General features: G+C 39.0%; 1 long non-coding RNA gene across 12 annotated transcripts in view; it reads right to left on the bottom strand.

Annotated features, from left to right (window-relative positions):
• Positions 1 to 235: 235 nt before the first annotated feature.
• The window catches only part of LOC110990906 (uncharacterized), a 77,008-nt gene continuing 56,773 nt past the window's right edge, over positions 236 to 20,470 (bottom strand). For 6 of the 12 annotated variants that reach the window (XR_015426878.1, XR_015426877.1, XR_015426876.1 and 3 more), the window contains 5 exons: positions 6,336 to 6,418; positions 5,169 to 5,952; positions 4,053 to 4,177; positions 3,285 to 3,386; positions 239 to 1,998 (listed from right to left, as the gene is read on the bottom strand). This is a non-coding gene — a long non-coding RNA (uncharacterized LOC110990906). Of the gene's footprint in view, positions 1,999 to 3,284; positions 3,387 to 4,052; positions 4,178 to 5,168; positions 5,953 to 6,292; positions 6,419 to 20,470 lie in introns of all 12 variants that reach the window. The other 6 variants (XR_015426884.1, XR_015426887.1, XR_015426879.1 and 3 more) reach the window with 3 other exon arrangements.

Raw genomic sequence — 20,470 nt, 5'->3', positions numbered from 1 at the left:
AAGACTCCAGGATCAGCCCATCTCTTGACAATTTAATATCGGATATGGAGACAACGTGGCGTGTATTTGACGTGTGTAGCATGCAAAACCAAAAATATATGAAACCTTTTTGTTTAATGTTTCCAAATATCGAAATAAAATTTTCTCCAGGGGATAGTGAAATTTGCATCCTTGTCGAGTCACCCCAAGCTCGCCCATTTGGACCATTTGTCAACCTACTTAACCTCGGAGATAAAAACTCTTCGTCGTAAAGAGACCAAGTAACGTGTGTACAATGAGGGAAACAATTTCATTTATTCGGCATTTTCCAGGATAAAGAACACAGCAACATTAAACAAAAACACATAACACAAAATACACTGAAATCACAAACACAAACTTACAAATGCCCAGAGAGGCACAGTTAATCCAATAACTGTCACCTGTAAGACTTCATTTCTGAAGCTTCAGGTTTTACATAAAAGTGCACACACATACACAATAAAGTAACAGCACATGATTCAAGAAATGGCAAATAAATAAATCGAACAGAAAAAATATATACAGTGGGCAAAATAATATAAATATGACATACAAATACATTAAAATAACCAAAAAAATTAATTACAGAAACAAATCAATCAATTAAACAATAAGTACCCCCAAAACAATAAAAGAAAGTTATTGTGTAAAAACCGAAAAAAACAGAAAGACACCACGAAATAACAAAATACACTTGAATACCGACAAAAGCAAAACCATTGACACATCTGGCCCACATGGCAAATCCTAGGTATTCAAATCCCCCCATTTTGTGCTTCCTTGCACCAAACAACACAGTGACCCTCCCACAACTTGCCAGTCCCAACGACCTTATTACAAGGGTACTCCACTGCAAATTCAATCAGTACTCTGTCAAGTTTCATATACTTTCAAATTCAAGTGGGTACTTGGTAACTTGATCCCGTGTTGAAGGGTTATTTAAACCACTTCAGTTCTCAAACGTTCAGGTACATGTAGGTCATCTCAAGAGCATGTAATTGGCAAAATGATGAAGTTTTTGAATTAGTGCCCTAAGGTTTGTCCAGCCTGATCGTTTCAATATACCACCTGTTCACTAAGACTATTTCACGGTCGAAAGCTCTATGAAGACCTCTAACAACAATAGTAAGCAAAAGATGGATACTTTTAGATTCACGGAAAGACAAATTCAATGTACATATGCAACCAATCCGTGTAATCCATTTTAAATCTTCTTCACTAGAGAATTATTCTGGTTGCTCAACGTTGAATTTTGTTCTAATTTGTCAATGTATAAGGTTCCTGTTGTGAAGGTACCAGAAAGGCTACTTGTATTCCAGAATAGTCAACACTAGAAACTTGCAAGATGAAAGCAAGACATACTAAGTCTGTTTGATTTGGTAGTGACATAACAAGATTTTCCCGAGAAATTTTGTACTCATTATCAGCTTCAAACTGCATGTTAACTAAGGTACAATTCAGGTCCACTATTTTCTTTGACCATCCCTAGCATAAGCAAAACTTTGGTTTCCTTAGTTATGTATTGAGATGCATTTTATTAGCATGACAACATCTTTGGAAGCCATGGATGTCTTGAAGGTCATCAGACTGACATTATATTGGCCTATACACAAGAGCACTGTTACCAAATAAAGTGCTAGCTGACAAGATGTGATAAGGAAAGTCGTTGGTATACATAAGAACTGGATTGGGCTCAAGACACTTCCTTGAGGTACACCAGATGGTACAGAAAAACCATGCAAAGTGGCAACCTTTCAACAAAACCTTTTGTTGCCACCACAAGACTAACGGTCACTGCAACAGTTGCAAATTCAGTTCTGTTATGTTGAGGAAATCAAAATCATGCTCTTGTTACTTTTATGGAGGCTGAGCATGTCACAGCATGGAGCGTATCACTGTTCAACCAGCAGCAGAAGACTAACATGTAGAACAGATAGGCACAGTGCTAGAGTCCAAATCTTGGCCGTAATTGTGGTACTGAGTACAGGCGTAAACAAATCACAGACAAGTGTTTAATTAGGATGACATGATTTACAATTAAAGGCATCACATGAATAATAAGTGACAAAAAACCAAAATTACCAACAAGCCAATAAAATCACCTCAAAAGGAGGGCACAGAGGACTTGATTAAAACTGGATATTTTTTAAATGAGTAAATTCACATGATTAAAAAGAACGAGTAAAAAAAATCTTTTTATAGCATGGCCTTCACTTTGCGGGATACTTTTCTTACGTTTGGAAATATGGAAATGATACGTTCTCCTCAGATATTTTTTTCTCTTTTTTGGGCTGTCATATTGATCACCTGTGTGGAGACTACTGTTTCCTTTGTTCTGGTTAATTTGTCTTGCTAATGATATTAGCATAAATGGGGGTAATAGTAGTTTATTTTACTTTTGCAGTCCCTGCTGACCCGCATAACTGATATTTGTCTTGTTATGTATTCGGATTTTTATCCCCGGTCCCTGCTACTGCTTATATTTACTTGTATTTGTGCTTTTTTTTTACATAATTTGTGTTTAATTTTGCTTTGTTTGTTCTTGTGATGGTCAAATAAATAAGAATAATTGAAGAGATGGTACCCATCATGATTAACCAAGATACACCTTTCGACCATTTGAAGACTATCGTCATACACAGGCTAAACTAACTACTAAAACAGATTGACTAACGAGTACAAGAGGGAGAAGATTACTAGCAGACACAATGACTGACCCAAGCTTTCGCCTTCATTTGTGTATAGTTCTCTTAAATGTGGGAATATCAGAATCAACCATTCTTCAGTGGATATGTTCAACAAAATGACAACAAGATCAGTTGATTTTCACCAACCCTACAGTCACAGACAAAAGCTTAGTTTGGATAAGGCCTTATATAGAGCAAAATTTGCTGCAAAACCATCCAATTACAAGACCAACTTACAAATGGGAAACCAGGAAGCATAACTGCCCTAAGTATTCACCTTCATTAAATAAGACTTGACGCTTTACATGGTGGAGACTAAAAACAGGGCTTGTGGTTACATCATGTGGATGGATCTCCCTTGGAAGAGGTATGGTTCTGATAAGAACTGTAGAGTGTGTGCTTGACGTTTCATCCAGCATGCTCTCGTCATCCTCAAGAGAGGAGCCTGATAAGCCATGCTCCAGATTTTACAGAACAATTGTACATGTATACAAAATTATGTACAGATATTGTTCAAAATCTGGAACATGACTTTCATTGTTAGGCTCAAATCAGAACATGATATAAAGTGCTTACCGAGTGAGTTGTGTCGTCAGTAATGCCAGTTGCCAGTGATGTGTTAAACTCCAGAAAACTGTCTCCAAGGGACTTGGTCTTGTCTCTTCATCAATGCTACAGCTAATAAAACCAAAGAGTCAAGTAAACAAAGATCATAGCCGAATAACATACAAGTAGACATCACTGCGATGTCTTTATAGTCTTTAACTCATATTTTCGTATTGACCTTTGTTTCAACTCTCTTCAATTGTTGGTTGATCAGCAAACACAACTCCTGAAAAGACATAATTCTAAAGCTTCGAAGCAGCCATTTTAAACTGACACCCCTTCTACTTTCTTGGGCTCTTTCAACAGCCCAAGAAAGAAGACAATTTAGACAGTCCAAAATCGTCTGATTCAATAGGATTTTGCATACACCGAAGGGGGTTGGGCCAAACACTCTCTGATATTTCATGTTTTACCTGCCATCCAAAATTTATCAATGGTATTAAATTATGGCTCCCCATACACAGGTATGTCACCCAGGTTTACGCGAAAATTAAATTAATCCACAGAGAAGGACCTCTGTCCCTGTCAACTTTTTGAAAAGTGAAGAGACCTGTAACATAATGACGTCATGCTTAGTTTCCTAAGGCAGTAAGGTGGGAAGCAATAACTGTCCAAGTAAAAAATAATAGCTTGACATCATTATGTTTTGGGTCCATATATGAAATATATATGAGTCCACAGGGGACTAAATCAGTGAATTATACCTTTGGAGTAACCAACAACATTGGACCCACGTACCTTTTACCCAGCAGGCAGCAGCAACAGATCAAAGTCCGATCACCTCAACAACGAGCACAGGAACCCCATCATCAAGAAGCTGGATGTACCATGAACAGCGGCTCACTCAGCGGCTTGTGCTCTGTCTGAGATGGACACACACAACAGTCATTAAAAACATGCAGAAGGAAGAAATGACAATACAACATGAGTGTATTAGCTTGGATTAACTGATTCTCAGAGGGCAGTGGAGAATGAGAAAGATGGAGAAAAGTAAGTTATAAGTGCTTCCCTAAATGACCTTCTTCCAGGCATGTGGAACACAAAAGAACTATTGTGAAGATGGCTTACATCATACTTCCCAGCCAATGTTGAATCCTTGGTGTGTATGATAGAAGCCTGTCTTGTGTTAAGGATATCATGAAAGAAACTCTGGACGCACACGTTATTTATTCTGCACGTTGCCGCCATAGGCATGGAGAGCCTCTATCTGGCAGATTGTACAATCGTGTTACTATCAGGTTCTGAAACATTGTCCAATCGTAGAGTATAAGATCCGACACAGCATGCACAGAATGACGAAGCAACATACATGGAAATCACTGAACCGATTTTGTAAAGATCAAGATCGAGATTCTGCATGCTTGGGGCGGCAGCGTGCAAAGAGCGAATTGTACCTACTGTGGGCTAGCGTGCCATATTGTAACAACCTGATGCATTGCACCTTTAATGTATTTGACACAGAAGGATGGCTTCAGTGAGTAAAAAGTTGGCTGATAAAATAAAACAAGTCCAGATTTTTTTAAACAACCCTTGTGGAATGTGTACACTCATCCTTGTACGTGATTTGGATCCAGGAATGAGGACATTTCATTTCAGTACACTCCTCATTCACTACAAGCAGCCTGTAGATGCCGTCTTGTTTCTGTTCACTTTGGCACAAATTGTACAACCATACCAAAAAATTCCATCCATTTTTTGTAGTTTAATTCAATCCAACCTTAAAGGCTGGGGATTCTCATTGGTTGAAAACTTAAAAGACAAAACCCAAGGTCAAGATCTACAGAACAACCAGGCATTTCACTATTACCATAACCATGGACTAATATCAGAATATGATGTAGACTGTTTCCATACCTATTGAGTAGTGTCACCAGTGATAAGATATCTCTGATTTGTTACACTCCAGAGAACGGCCTCCAGGGACTAGCTTGCTCTTGTCTCTCTGTCAAACTACTGAAACTAGGGAAACTAAACCATGTTTGAATTCCAATCTGTATTACTGCACACATGTGGAGGCCACAATTTCAAAATATATAGGTGCACTTTACAACAGTAGTTGAAACATCATTGAAAGCAGTGTCAAATCAACAAAGATCGGGGCCAAATAATATACAAGCCCACATCACTGGAGTTTCTCATATAAATCTTCTTATCTTCTTAGTTGTCATTTTTCCATTTCTTTTCAATTGTTGCTTGACTAGTTAGTATATTTTATTTTTCAAAACACCTTAAATACATGTACACTTCCCAAAAGGTCCTTTTCCTCAAGCCTGTAAGCAGCAATTTAACATATTACATCCCTCTACTTTTTCCAGTTCTTAAGATTTGTTTTCAGCCATCTACAGATGCAAGCCTGCAAAACAAAGAGTGTTGATCTGGGGTTATGTTTAAACAATCCCACCTGTTTTTTCAGCCAAGCAATCTCTTCAATCTGCCTTGAGTAGAAGCACAACTTAATTGGTTGAAAAGAGCCGTGTTGGTTGGGAGTAATCATTTTGTTGGTAGCGATTGGGCTGCTACCATGTCCTAGTCGTTCATGAACCAGCGATGCAAAGTTAGTAACAAAGGAGCCTCTGATGCCAAGGAAATAGTGTTCTCTCTCGGTCCAACTTAAGGCTAATACAGGAGATCACAGTCTCTGCAGAAAACATTCCCAAATTATAAACAGTATTAACTGTAACCTCCAAGAGTGCATGTGAAATCATAATAAAATCAGAGGATTTTGGGGACCATTTTAACCTTTATAGCTCCCCATATACATGTCACCCGGTATTTGGGCAAAATAAATGTATTCACCAAGCATGATCCTTAGATAGACATAATGAAGTCACACTTTGTTTACACGAGCTATATTATAAGAAAGTAAGGTGGGGTAGGTCTTAATGTACTAAGTCTACAGGACATGAGGCAATGAGTTCACAGGAGACTCAATCAGTGAATCCTACCTTTGGGATGACCAATAACAAAAGATCACTTACGTTTTACCAAGAAGGCTACAGTAAGAGATCACAGTACAATCACCTTAACAACAGTGGCCATCATCGAGAAATGACAAGAAGCTGGTCATCCTGTAAGCAACGACTCATCAGCGGCTTGTGCTCTAGCTGAAATGAATGCACATAACAGTCATCAAAACATGCAAAATGAAAAAATGGCAAGAAAATAGGAGTGGAGGGGCCTGTTTGCCGATTCTCAGAGGGCTTTGAAGAATCGGAAAGATGGAGAGAGCTGATTGAGAATTTGTAATTCACGTATGTGCACCCAGCACTGCCGGTGTATCAATCTAGTTATACATGGCATTTTATGGGGTGGTGCATTACAGGGGTAGCCATAATCCAGTCCCGCCTCCTGCGATACGGCTTCAAATTTTGATCAAAAGAAGCAGCGGTGGAGAGCCGTAGCCAATGTTCAATACTTGTGCATGCTGTATTCTCACATGGAGACGCCGCACCGTGTGTTGCCAACATAGAGTGCAACATAAACCGTTGAAAACATTTCATGTAGGGGTTTAACTGAAGATATACACGTACCCTACATATATATTTGCAATGGATGTTTGTAATGACACACGTGATAAAGCCAAAAATGCAAATGTTTTTTAAAATAGATATTGAGCCTCTTCATACAACAGTGTCATTAGAAGTGAGTATCATTCCATGACATAAATAAACTAAATTCTACAATATTCAAACATCAATTGAACTTTTGGTTAAGCAATGTGTTGCTGTGACAGAATAAAATCACAGTGCACCTGAATTTTAAGTTCTTGAATCTGGCTTTAATAACTTTTGCAAGCTAATGACCATCAGGATGACGTTTAGTTCAACGCTGGCTTCATATTTATGTGTTTCACATTCTTGTGGAAACCCCTATTGCAAGAATATCATGATTTGTTTTGCACAAAGACGGGAATAAACAAATTTTCACTGCTTGAAAAAGACTACTGCATATTTGACTACATCAGATCTATCACTCACAAAACAATCTAGCAAATGTCTCATTTCCATCACAAAAGCTAATTGGCATTCCAGTCTACAACCCTGAACAATAAGTAAAACTAAGTTAAGGAAACATACATGTACATGGTAAGTGCTGCCACAATAACCTTCGTATCTGAATGAGAATGACTGAGAGAGAGGGGGAGAGACAACGGAATAACAGACAGATGAATAACAGATAGACTGACAAACATACCGACAGCACATAGACAGATGAACAAGACAAAGAGGACAGTTATCTTGAAAACTAGACCTCTCCCCATTGTATTTTCAGTACAAAAAGATTTTACGGTAATAACCAAAATCATTTTGGCAAAGAAAAATCTTTGAAAATAATCAAATTGTATTCAGAAATGATTAGCACAACCTCCAATTTTAAGATTTGCATCATGCAATCAGTAGAGATCTCCATGCATGGTTCCATGCAACACAGACTTAAAGTATGAGGCCTACTTTCTACCCAATTTTTACCAGGTTCACTGAAATATGTAGAAATTACAGATTGTATAATGTATTTATATAATTCTGAACCTCAGTGGATAGGTCTAGTTAGTTTCAAAGACTTTGACTTCCTGACAAATTCTCGTGGGGTGTAAAGTAATGTTTTCTCTTCATTTACCACATCAAATCATACTATCCTCCAGTTTGTTTAGACTACTCATTGACTATCAAATTAGCAACTTTGTCCCCACATACAGACTGGAGATTTTCATTGGTTGAAAAATTTGTTGGACAAAATTCATGTTTCAGATTTACAACACAACAGTACATAGGCCCCTATTACTCCCTAGGCCTATTTTTTTATTTTATTAACATTTACTGTTGGGGTGTTATCAGAAGTAGGCTAGGCCTACAGTGTTTGTATAGCGTGAGCTGTTTCCAGACCTGCTGAGTACAATAAAGTGTCAAAATACATCTCAGATGTGCAACAATCCAGAAAACGGTCTCACAGGAGTGTTCTTCGTCTCTCCATTACTGCTACAAGTTAAGAAACCAAAGGAACCCCTTTAAAATCCCAGCCTGCATGCCTGACAGTCACTGTGGGGCCGCCATGTTTAAATGCAGGGTGCACTTTACCACAGCAAAAGCAGTGTAAAATCAACAAAGCCAAGCCCAAACTTGTGGAGTTTGTAATACAGAAATCTCGTTATCGTCTTTGCCGTCATTTCTCCATTTATTTTCAATTGTTGGATGGTAAGCCAGTCTCAGTTCTCACCTTTAAGTTCACCTCCTGTGAAGTCACATTTGAACGAACCCGCCAACTTGGCCACACATGCGTTCTTGTGCGTAGGCATTGTAATGCTAATGCTCGCGCCACCGTGGAAAACTGGTCGTCGATCAACTTGCGCACATATTGAGCAGGGTACCAAACAGGGGATAAAACAGCGCTGGTGATTGGCGCGCTTGAAATAGGCCCTGTAAATGTGCACAAGTACGACGAAGATCTGAAGATAATGCAATTATTATTTTTTTCGTAATGTAAATCAAAAGAATGACCACTATTGCAAAGAAAAGAAAAGCATTTCCCAAAACTGTATGCGAGCAATTTGCATCAATATAAAAAACCATGTATTTCCTACCCCCAAAGCCTGGACAAACGTGACCATCTGAGGCTTGGGCTTTCAGAGCTACGGCTGGGTCTATTGTCTACGCGTCTCCACGCATTTCCAATGGAGTGAAGACCTATACCTAGCTCTTGACAAGAGATTCGGATGCAGCCGTAGTTTACATCTTGACTGCAACACACACCATGACGTCAAACTACAGTCAGTCGTAGAAAAGATGCTATACGAGACGTTATCTACCAAAAAAATCATCAAAATTACGTCCGAAATTCTGGGAATTCTAGCTAATTATACCTTTTTCAGGTTGCAATATAATGCCTCCTGAAGCGAAACCGATACTGGAATTTGATGCATTTTGTTTATGGTCGGTTTTCTTGACACAGACTGCATGCATATGAGCAAACGATGGGCAACATAGAGTGGTACTTATTATTATATTATTTTGTGGGAACGAGATGATTTTGAGGGAACGAAACGATAATTCGAGGGAACGGAATTAAAAAAAATCTTCATTGTGCCTGTCCCCTTAGGGGCTCCTTAGGTAGGCCTACTCGTAGAGAGGGACATTGAATGCAACTGTGCGTTTTTGCAAGTTGGGTCACACTCACTGTCCGACAGTAAATGCCCCCCCCCCAAAAAAAAATTCAAAATACATGTACATACAATGTAGGGCGGAAATAATGCCGCCCGGCGCTCCGAAGGAACAGGTTAGCCTTTCGACGGTTTGTGTGTGTGTGGGGGGGGTTGTCGGATCAGGTCGACATTCAAGATAATGACCAGAAGCGGTTTTCTTTTGAATAAGGGTTTGATATGCTACATTTTTAATCAGTCCTTTCCCAAAATTATTGAGCATACTTTTGCCCGATGCAGAATAACAGGTGAATCGCTGGACTGCTGGGCAGCTTAAAGAGCATAACACTGTATGGGTAAATAAGTGGTAAAACAAAACCACTTTCTAAAACCGTTGGGCAAAAAGAGACAAGTCTACTTATAACAGAGCCTGAAAGTTGACCCCTGATGGTGCGCTTCCGGAACACTTGGATAGGATAAATAACGAGCAAAGATGTTATAATTAGCTGTTTCGGCAACTCACAAAACAGGTATTGCTTTTCTGATTTTTTTTAGCTGTTTTGGCAACAGCCTGAACAACTCTTTCTTTTCTGATTATTTTTTTTCATTTCCTTTTTGGCTTTTTGGCAAGTTGCGAAAAAGGCATTCTTTTTGTTCTTTTTTTTTTTGTAGCTGTTTCGGCAACAGCCGGAACAGCTCTTGCTTTTCTGATGATTTTTAGCTGTTTCAGCAACTTTGCAGAAACAGGTATTGTTTTTCTGATTATTTTGTTTTTGCTGCTTCGGCAACTTTGCCAAAACAAATATTGTTTTTCTGATTTTTTTTTTCTTTTTCAACTCAATTCCTTTCACCAGTCGACTTTGGCAATTTACTAAATCTGATCGACTTAAAACTTGGCAGACCTTTGGACCATCATCCAAGGACGGTCCTAGAAAAAATTCACAGTGATAACCTCAGTAGTTCATTTACTATTGATGTTTCTAATAGTTAATTTTTCCCCATAGACTTTGTACACAGATCGCACGCAGTTTTCGGACTGTCCTATATCAGGCTATGAGGGCGCTATTGCAGAATTACGGTTACACCTGCTTGAGCTTTCCATTTTCAACAAACTGTCCTATATTTAACCACGGATGGCGTTGTTGCACAACATAGGGTTGGTACACACTTTGTCCAGCATAATGCGTGAGCAGTCCTCAACTTTGACCGAGAATTACTATCAGAACGAAAAAGAAATCAGACTAAGGATCCCTTCCATTCGATCGCAAATATACCCAAGTATGCAAATATTAAATAATATTTCATAAGTTTTTTTCCAGTTTAGACAAACATCACGTGACATGAAATTAAAGGAGCAGTTTTCCTGCACACGTGTTTCTAGGCCATTGACTTTGTACACGTTTTCGAGCCACAATTTTGGTAACTCTGCTGTTTGATCGTTCCAAAGTGATAGCCGAGGAAGACCCCGATACAAGATTTATTGCAAAGGGATGACGTCATGATGACTTCATCACCTTATTTTATATTCATTTTTGAACATTAAATTTTTCCCCATAAATTTTTGTACACGTTTTTCTACTTAAGACAAGTGAACAAGTAGTCTTTAACTTCGGCGCAAGATTACTATAAGAACGAAAGAGAAAAGGGGTACTTTAAGCTCTGCTATTTGATTTGAAATATGCCTAAGAGTCCGAATATGAAGTAATATTTTATTAGAAATGTTCAGTTTAAGTGCAAATCACGTGACATGAACTTAAAGGAGCAGTGTTTCCGCAAATGAGTTTTTTGCCCTAGACTTTGTACACGTTTTCAAGGAATAATTTTAAAACCTTTCCGATGTTTGATGGTTATTAAAGTGACAGCCAACAAAGACCGTGATACAAAAATTATTGTAAGTAAAGGACGTCATGATGACGTTATCATGTCATTTATTCGTGATTTTTCAATATTTATTTTAGCCCTTTGACTTTGTACACGTTTTCAAGCAAGCATTTGGGTTAGTTTGAGAGCTTTGATCAACTTCAAAGTTACAGCCATGAAAGACCTTGATGAAAAAATACGTCGAAATTTATTACGTCGTGATGTCGTCATCATGTGATTTATTATTAATTTTTAAATATTTATTTCAGCCCATTGACTTAGTACACGTATTCGAGGCACTAATTTCGTACCTCAGTAATCATTGATCACCGTCAAACTTACAGCAAGCACTAACTATACAACGAAGATAATTTTAAAATATTTATGTCATGATGACGTCATCACGGGATTTGTTATTAAATTGTGAATACTTAAATATTCCTTTAAATGTATAAAAAAAACATATAAAATCAACCGTGGCCTCCCGCAACATTCTGTTTGCAGCAAGTGCCAGGATAAAAACCGGTCTTGATTTTGTCTCGTGTAGGTTAATTGACATAACCATTCCTTCCGGTTTAAACCAGATGTAGGCATATTGTTTGAAAGTGGTAAAAGCTGTAAAGTTTTTTTCAACATAAGGCGTCTGTTAATGCTGGGTTGAAACCTTGCTTATATCTTGGAGAGGAAGTGCTTTGAGCAAATATTGAGCTCATTTAATGATAACGTCATAAATAATTGCTTTTTCTTCGTAACGGACAGTATCGGCGTTATCAACGTGTCAGATGTTGATAATTCTGCCTGGATTCTACTTTTGCGTTGATTAAAAAGGCTCGTGACACCTGATGATCTGCGTGGGGACGTATTAAGTCCTGAACCCCAAACAGGACGGGTGATGAAGTCAATGACAACATCAGACCCTTAACTTGCAGATTCAGCGTGGCGACAGTTGCCAAATAATGGCAGAGTAGTTTTAAAGTGTATATCATACAGTTCAACTTCTAGTCACAGTTATCAAAAGTGAAATTCATTTTTGCGTCAAAATGTTCAGGATAGGGCAACAGATGTCATCTCTAGTGGTCCTGCAATCTTTATTCTCATATTTTGTACACAGAAAATGTGAAATGTGCAATCGATTACTCTTATGTTAGATATTATCAAAGATTTTTTGGTTTTTAGTGTGCATTGCATATTTATGATTATGCAAATAACACGGGGTTCGCCGACCAATGTCAGTGGAGAATACACTCTTTAAGGCCCATATATCTTCTAAAGTACATGTCCGATTGGGTTCATATTTTGCAGCACCTTGATAGAGAGTGCTTAAGAGGAAAATTGCCTTATGTGATGATGACGTCATGAGCAGACAAGTCACGTGACATTAAATTAAACTCTTGAAGGCCCTATATCTCCAGATGTACCAGACTAATCGGGTTCAAATCTTGCAGATATCTTGAGAAGGGGGTGCGTCAGAGGAATATTGACCTCATGTGCTGATGTCGTCACCAGGAGACAAGTCACGTGACATTAAAGGGGAATTTTTCAAACCACGACACCTCGAAAAGTACGTGTCCGATACGGTTAAAACTTTGTGTGTGGCTTGAAAGGGAAGGGTTTTAGACGAAGCCAGAATTCTGCAAAAATAAGAGGCAGTTGGACAAAAAATACGACTTCCTTTTGCTGATATATCCCTAACTACTGCAAATATGGATAATAAACTTATACCAATGGACAGGGAAACATGTGGCCTTTCAGATGACACCAAGATTACCAGATTTAGATAATTCTCAGACCTTTTATGCTCGATTATATGAAGCCTTCTCTGAGCGGGATAAGGACCGGTATAGCGTAGACGAAGCCAGAATTCCGCAAAGATATCAATCAGTCAGACAAGAACTTGCACTTCCTTTGGCAGATATTTCCCTAACTACTGCAAATATGGATATGAAACTTATATGAATGGATAGAGGAACATGTGGCCTTTCAGATGACACCAAGATTGCTAGATTTAGATAATTCTCGGACCTTTTATGCTCGATTATAGGAAGCCTTCTCTGAGCGGGATAAGGACCGGTATAGCGTAGACGAAGCCAGAATTCCGCAAAGATATCAATCAGTCAGACAAGAACTTGCACTTCCATTGGCAGATATTTCCCTAACTACTGCAAATATGGATATGAAACTTATACAAATGGACAGGGAAACATGTGGTCTTTCAGATGACACCAAGATTGCCAGATTTAGATAATTCTCAGACCTTTTATGCTCGATTATATGAAGCAGTCTCTGCGTGGGATAAGGACCGGTAGAGCGCAGACGAAGCCAGAATTCCGTAAAAATATCAAACAGTCAGACAAGAACTTGCTTTTCCTTTGGACGATATTTCCCTAACTACTGCGAATATGGATATGAAACTTATACAAATGGACAGGAAAACATGTGTATATGTGTGACAGGTATATTGCAGACGAAGCCAGAATTCCGCAAAAAAGGAGGCAGTTCAAAAAGACCTCGAATTAGTTTGGCGGCTATTTCCCTAACTACTGCAAATATGGATAATAAACTTATATGAATGGGCAGGGAATTATGTGGCCTTTCAGATGACACCAAGATTGCCAGATTTAGATAATTCTCAGACCTTTTATGCTCGATTATATGAAGCATTCTCTGCGCAGGATAAGGACCGGTATATTGCAGACGAAGCCAGAATTCCGCAAAAAAAGGAGGCAGTTCGAAAAGACCTCGAACTTAGTTTGGCAGATATTTCCCTAAATACTGCAAACATCGATACGAAACTTATATGAATGGATAGAAGAACAAATGGCCTTTCAGATGACATCAAGATTGCCAGATTTAGTTAATTGGCAGACTTTTTCTGCTCGATTATATGAAGCATTCTCTGCGCCGGATAAGGACCGGTATAGCGCAGACGAAGCAAGGATTCCGCAAAAATATCAGGCAATTGGACACGAACTTGCATTTCCTTTGGCAGCTATTTCCCTAACTACTGCAAATATGGATATGAAACTTATATGAATGGGCAGGGAATTATGTGGCCTTTCAGATGACATCAAGATTACCAGATTTAGTTAATTGTCAGACTTTTTATGCTCGATTATATGAAGCCTTCTCTGCGCCGGATAAGGACCGGTATGGCGCAGACGAAGCAAGGATTCCGCAAAAATATCAGGCAATTGGACACGAACTTGCATTTGCTTTGGCAGCTATTTTCCTAACTACTGCAAATATGGATAATAAACTTATATGAATGGGCAGGGAATTATGTGGCCTTTCAGATGACACCAAGATTGCCAGATTTAGATAATTATCAGACTTTTTATGCTCGATTATATGAAGCATTCTCTGCGCAGGATAAGGACCGGTATATTGCAGACGAAGCCAGAATTCCGCAAAAAAAGGAGGCAGTTCGAAAAGACCTGGAACTTAGTTTGGCAGATATTTCCCTAAATACTGCAAACATCGATACGAAACTTATATGAATAGATAGAGGAACAAATGGCCTATCAGAGGACACCAGGATTGGAAGATTTAGATAATTCTCAGACCTTTTATGCTCGATTATATGAAGCATTCTCTGCGCCGGATAAGGACCGGTATAGCGCAGACGAAGCAAGAATTCCGCAAAAATATCAGGCAATTGGACACGAACTTGCATTTCCTTTGGCAGCTATTTCCCTAACTACTGCAAATATGGATATGAAACTTATATGAATGGGCAGGGAATTATGTGGCCTTTCAGATGACATCAAGATTGCCAGATTTAGTTAATTGTCAGACCTTTTATGCTCGATTATATGAAGCATTCTCTGCGCCGGATAAGGACCGGTATAGCGCAGACGAAGCAAGGATTCCGCAAAAATATCAGGCAATTGGACACGAACTTGCATTTCCTTTGGCAGCTATTTCCCTAACTACTGCAAATATGGATATGAAACTTATATGAATGGACAGGGAATTATGTGGCCTTTCAGATGACACCAAGATTGCCAGATTTAGATAATTCTCAGACCTTTTATGCTCGATTATATGAAGCATTCTCTGCGCAGGATAAGGACCGGTATATTGCAGACGAAGCCAGAATTCCGCAAAAAAAGGAGGCAGTTCGAAAAGACCTCGAACTTAGTTTGGCAGATATTTCCCTAAATACTGCAAACATCGATACGAAACTTATATGAATGGATAGAGGAACAAATGGCCTTTCAGATGACATCAAGATTGCCAGATTTAGTTAATTGTCAGACCTTTTATGCTCGATTATATGAAGCATTCTCTGCGCCGGATAAGGACCGGTATAGCGCAGACGAAGCAAGGATTCCGCAAAAATATCAGGCAATTGGACACGAACTTGCATTTCCTTTGGCAGCTATTTCCCTAACTACTGCAAATATGGATATGAAACTTATATGAATGGATAGGGAAACATGTAACCTTTCAGATCACACCAAGATTGCCAGATTTAGATAATTCTCAGACCTTTTATGATCGATTATATGAAGCAGTCTCTGCGTGGGATATGGACCGGTATAGCGCAGACGAAGCCAGAATTCCGCAAAAAAGGAGGCAGTTGGAAAAGAACTCGCACTTCCTTTGGCAGCTATTTGCCAACTACCGCAAATATGGATAGGAAATTAAGATGAATGGATAGAGGAACATATCGCCTTTCAGATGACACCAAGATTGCCAGATTTAGATAATTCTCTGATTTTTTAGGCTCGATTATTTAAAATATTCTCTGCACAAGATAAAGACCGGTATGGTGCAGACGAAGCCAGAATTCCGCAAAAATATCAGGCAATTGGACACGAATTTGCATTTCTTTTGGAAGAAATTTCCCTAACTACTGCAAATGTGGATATGAAACTTATATGAATGGATAGAAGAACATGTGGCTTTTCGAAAGACACCAAGACTGCCAGATTTAGATAATTCTCAGACCTTTTATACTCGATTATAGGAAGCATTCTCTGCTCGGGATAAGGACCGGTATAGCGTAGACGAAGCCAGAATTCCGCAAAAATATCAATCAGTCAGACAAGAACTTGCACTTCCTTTGGCAGATATTTCCCTAACTACTGCAAATATGGATATGAAACTCATACGAATGGACAGGGAAACATGTGGTCTTTCAGATGACACCAAGATTGCCAGATTTAGATAATTCTCAGACCTTTTATGCTCGATTATATGAAGAAGTCTCTGCGTGGGATAAGGACCAGTAGAGCGCAGACGAAGCCAGAATTTATTAAAAATATCAAACAGTCAGACAAGAACTTGCTTTTCCTTTGGACGATATTTCCCTAACTACTGCGAATATGGATATGAAACTTATATGAATGGACAGGGAAACATGTGGCCTTTCAGATGACACCAAGATTGCCAGATTTAGATAAATCTCAGACCTTTTATGCTCGATTATATGAAGCCTTCTCTGCGCCGGATAAGGACCGGTATGGCGCATACGAAGCAAGGATTCCGCAAAAATATCAGGCAATTGGACACGAACTTGCATTTGCTTTGGCAGCTATTTCCCTAACTACTGCAAATATGGATAATAAACTTATATGAATGGGCAGGGAATTATGTGGCCTTTCAGATGACACCAAGATTGCCAGATTTAGATAATTATCAGACTTTTTATGCTCGATTATATGAAGCATTCTCTGCGCAGGATAAGGACCGGTATATTGCAGACGAAGCCAGAATTCCGCAAAAAAAGGAGGCAGTTCGAAAAGACCTGGAACTTAGTTTGGCAGATATTTCCCTAAATACTGCAAACATCGATACGAAACTTATATGAATGGATAGAGGAACAAATGGCCTTTCAGATGACATCAAGATTGCCAGATTTAGTTAATTGTCAGACTTTTTATGCTCGATTATATGAAGCATTCTCTGCGCCGGATAAGGACCGGTATAGCGCAGACGAAGCAAGGATTCCGCAAAAATATCAGGCAATTGGACACGAACTTGCATTTCCTTTGGCAGCTATTTCCCTAACTACTGCAAATATGGATATGAAACTTATATGAATGGATAGGGAAACATGTAACCTTTCAGATCACACCAAGATTGCCAGATTTAGATAATTCTCAGACCTTTTATGATCGATTATATAAAGCAGTCTCTGCGTGGGATATGGACCGGTATAGCGCAGACGAAGCCAGAATTCCGCAAAAAAGGAGGCAGTTGGAAAAGAACTCGCACTTCCTTTGGCAGCTATTTGCCAACTACCGCAAATATGGATAGGAAATTAAGATGAATGGATAGAGGAACATATTGCCTTTCAGATGACACCACGATTGCCAGATTTAGATAATTCTCTGATTGTTTAGGCTCGATTATTTAAAATATTCTCTGCGCAACATAAAGACCGGTATGGTGCAGACGAAGCCAGAATTCCCCAAAAATATCAGGCAATTGGACACGAATTTGCATTTCTTTTGGAAGATATTTCCCTAACTACTGCAAATATGGATATGAAACTTATATGAATGGATAGAAGAACATGTGGCTTTTCGAAAGACACCAAGACTGCCAGATTTAGATAATTCTCAGACCTTTTATACTCGATTATAGGAAGCATTCTCTGCTCGGGATAAGGACCGGTATAGCGTAGACGAAGCCAGAATTCCGCAAAAATATCAGGCAATTGGACACGAATTTGCATTTCTTTTGGAAGATATTTCCCTAACTACTGCAAATATGGATATGAAACTTATATGAATGGACAGGGAAACATGTGGCCTTTCAGATGACACCAAGATTGCCAGATTTAGATAATTCTCAGACCTTTTATACTCGATTATAGGAAGCCTTCTCTGAGCGGGATAAGGACCGGTATAGCGTAGACGAAGCCAGAATTCCGCAAAGATATCAATCAGTCAGATAAGAACTTGCACTTCCTTTGGCAGATATTTCCCTAACTACTGCAATTATTTATATGAAACTTATATGAATGGATAGAGGAACATGTGGCCTTTCAGATGACACCAATATTGCTAGATTTAGATAATTCTCGGACCTTTTATGCTCAATTATAGGAAGCCTTCTCTTAGCAGGATAAGGACCGGTATAGCGTAGACGAAGCCAGAATTCCGCAAAGATATCAATCAGTCAGACAAGAACTTGCACTTCCTTTGGCAGATATTTCCCTAACTACTGCAAATATGGATATGAAACTTATACGAATGGACAGGGAAACATGTGGTCTTTCAGATGACACCAAGATTGCCAGATTTAGATAATTCTCAGACCTTTTATGCTCGATTATATGAAGCAGTCTCTGCGTGGGATAAGGACCAGTAGAGCGCAGACGAAGCCAGAATTCATTAAAAATATCAAACAGTCAGACAAGAACTTGCTTTTCCTTTGGACGATATTTCCCTAACTACTGCGAATATGGATATGAAACTTATATGAATGGACAGGGAATTATGTGGCCTTTCAGATGACACCAAGATTGCTAGATTTAGATAATTCTCGGACCTTTTATGCTCGATTATAGGAAGCCTTCTATGAGCGGGATAAGGACCGGTATAGCGTAGACGAAGCCAGAATTCCGCAAAGATATCAAACAGTCAGACAAGAACTTGCATTTCCTTTGGCAGCTATTTCCCTAACTACTGCAAATATGGATATGAAACTTATATGAATGGACAGGGAAACATGTGGCCTTTCAGATGACACCAAGATTGCCAGATTTAGATAATTCTCAGACCTTTTATACTCGATTATAGAAAGCCTTCTCTGAGCGGGATAAGGACCGGTATAGCGTAGACGAAGCCAGAATTCCGCAAAGATATCAATCAGTCAGACAAGAACTTGCACTTCCTTTGGCAGATATTTCCCTAACTACTGCAAATATGGATATGAAACTTATACGAATGGACAGGGAAACATGTGGTCTTTCAGATGACACCAAGATTGCCAGATTTAGATAATTCTCAGACCTTTTATGCTCGATTATATGAAGCATTCTCTGCGCAGGATAAGGACCGGTATATTGCAGACGAAGCCAGAATTCTGCAAAAAAGGAGGCAGTTCGAAAAGACCTCGAACATAGTTTGGCAGATATTTCCCTAAATACTGCAAACATCGATACGAAACTTATATGAATGGATAGAGGAACAAATGGCCTTTCAGATGACATCAAGATTGCCAGATTTAGATAATTCTCAGACCTTTTATACTCGATTATAGGAAGCCTTCTCTGAGCGGGATAAGGACCGGTATAGCGTAGACGAAGCCAGAATTCCGCAAAGATATCAATCAGTCGGACAAGAACTTGCTTTTCCTTTGGACGATATTTCCCTAACTACTGCGAATATGGATATGAAACTTATATGAATGGACAGGGACTCATGTGGCCTTTCAGATGACACCAAGATTGCCAGATTTAGATAATTCTCAGACCTTTTATGCTCGATTATATGAAGCATTCACTGCGCAGGATAAGGACCGGTATATTGCAGACGAAGCCAGAATTCCGCAAAAAAGGAGGCAGTTCGAAAAGAACTCGCACTTCCTTTGGCAGCTATTTGCCAACTACCGCAAATATGGATAGGAAATTAAGATGAACAGATAGAGGAACATATCGCCTTGCAGATGACACCAGGATTGCCAGATTTAGATAATTCTCTGATTTTTTAGGCTCGATTATTTAAAATATTCTCTGCGCAAGATAAAGACCGGTATGGTGCAGACGAAGCCAGAATTCCCCAAAAATATCAGGCAATTGGACACGAATTTGCAATTCCTTTTGACGATATTTCCCTAACTACTGCAAATATGGATATGAAACTTATATGAATGGATAGAGGAACATGTGGCCTTTCAGATGACACCAAGATTGCTAGATTTAGATAATTCTCGGACCTTTTATGCTCGATTATAGGAAGCCTTCTCTGAGCGGGATAAGGACCGGTATAGCGTAGACGAAGCCAGAATTCCGCAAAGATATCAATCAGTCAGACAAGAACTTGCACTTCCTTTGGCAGATATTTCCCTAACTACTGCAAATATGGATATGAAACTTATACGAATGGACAGGGAAACATGTGGTCTTTCAGATGACACCAAGATTGCCAGATTTAGATAATTCTCAGACCTTTTATGCTCGATTATATGAAGCAGTATCTCCTTGGGA

This window comes from Acanthaster planci, linkage group LG10 (genome assembly GCF_054643075.1).
Source record: "Acanthaster planci isolate LZ-2023a linkage group LG10, COTS_SCS, whole genome shotgun sequence".
NCBI classification, from domain to species: Eukaryota; Metazoa; Echinodermata; class Asteroidea; order Valvatida; family Acanthasteridae; genus Acanthaster; species Acanthaster planci.
The sequence above is the reverse complement of the archived record's forward strand: the minus strand, read 5'-3'. Positions and strand labels throughout refer to the sequence as shown.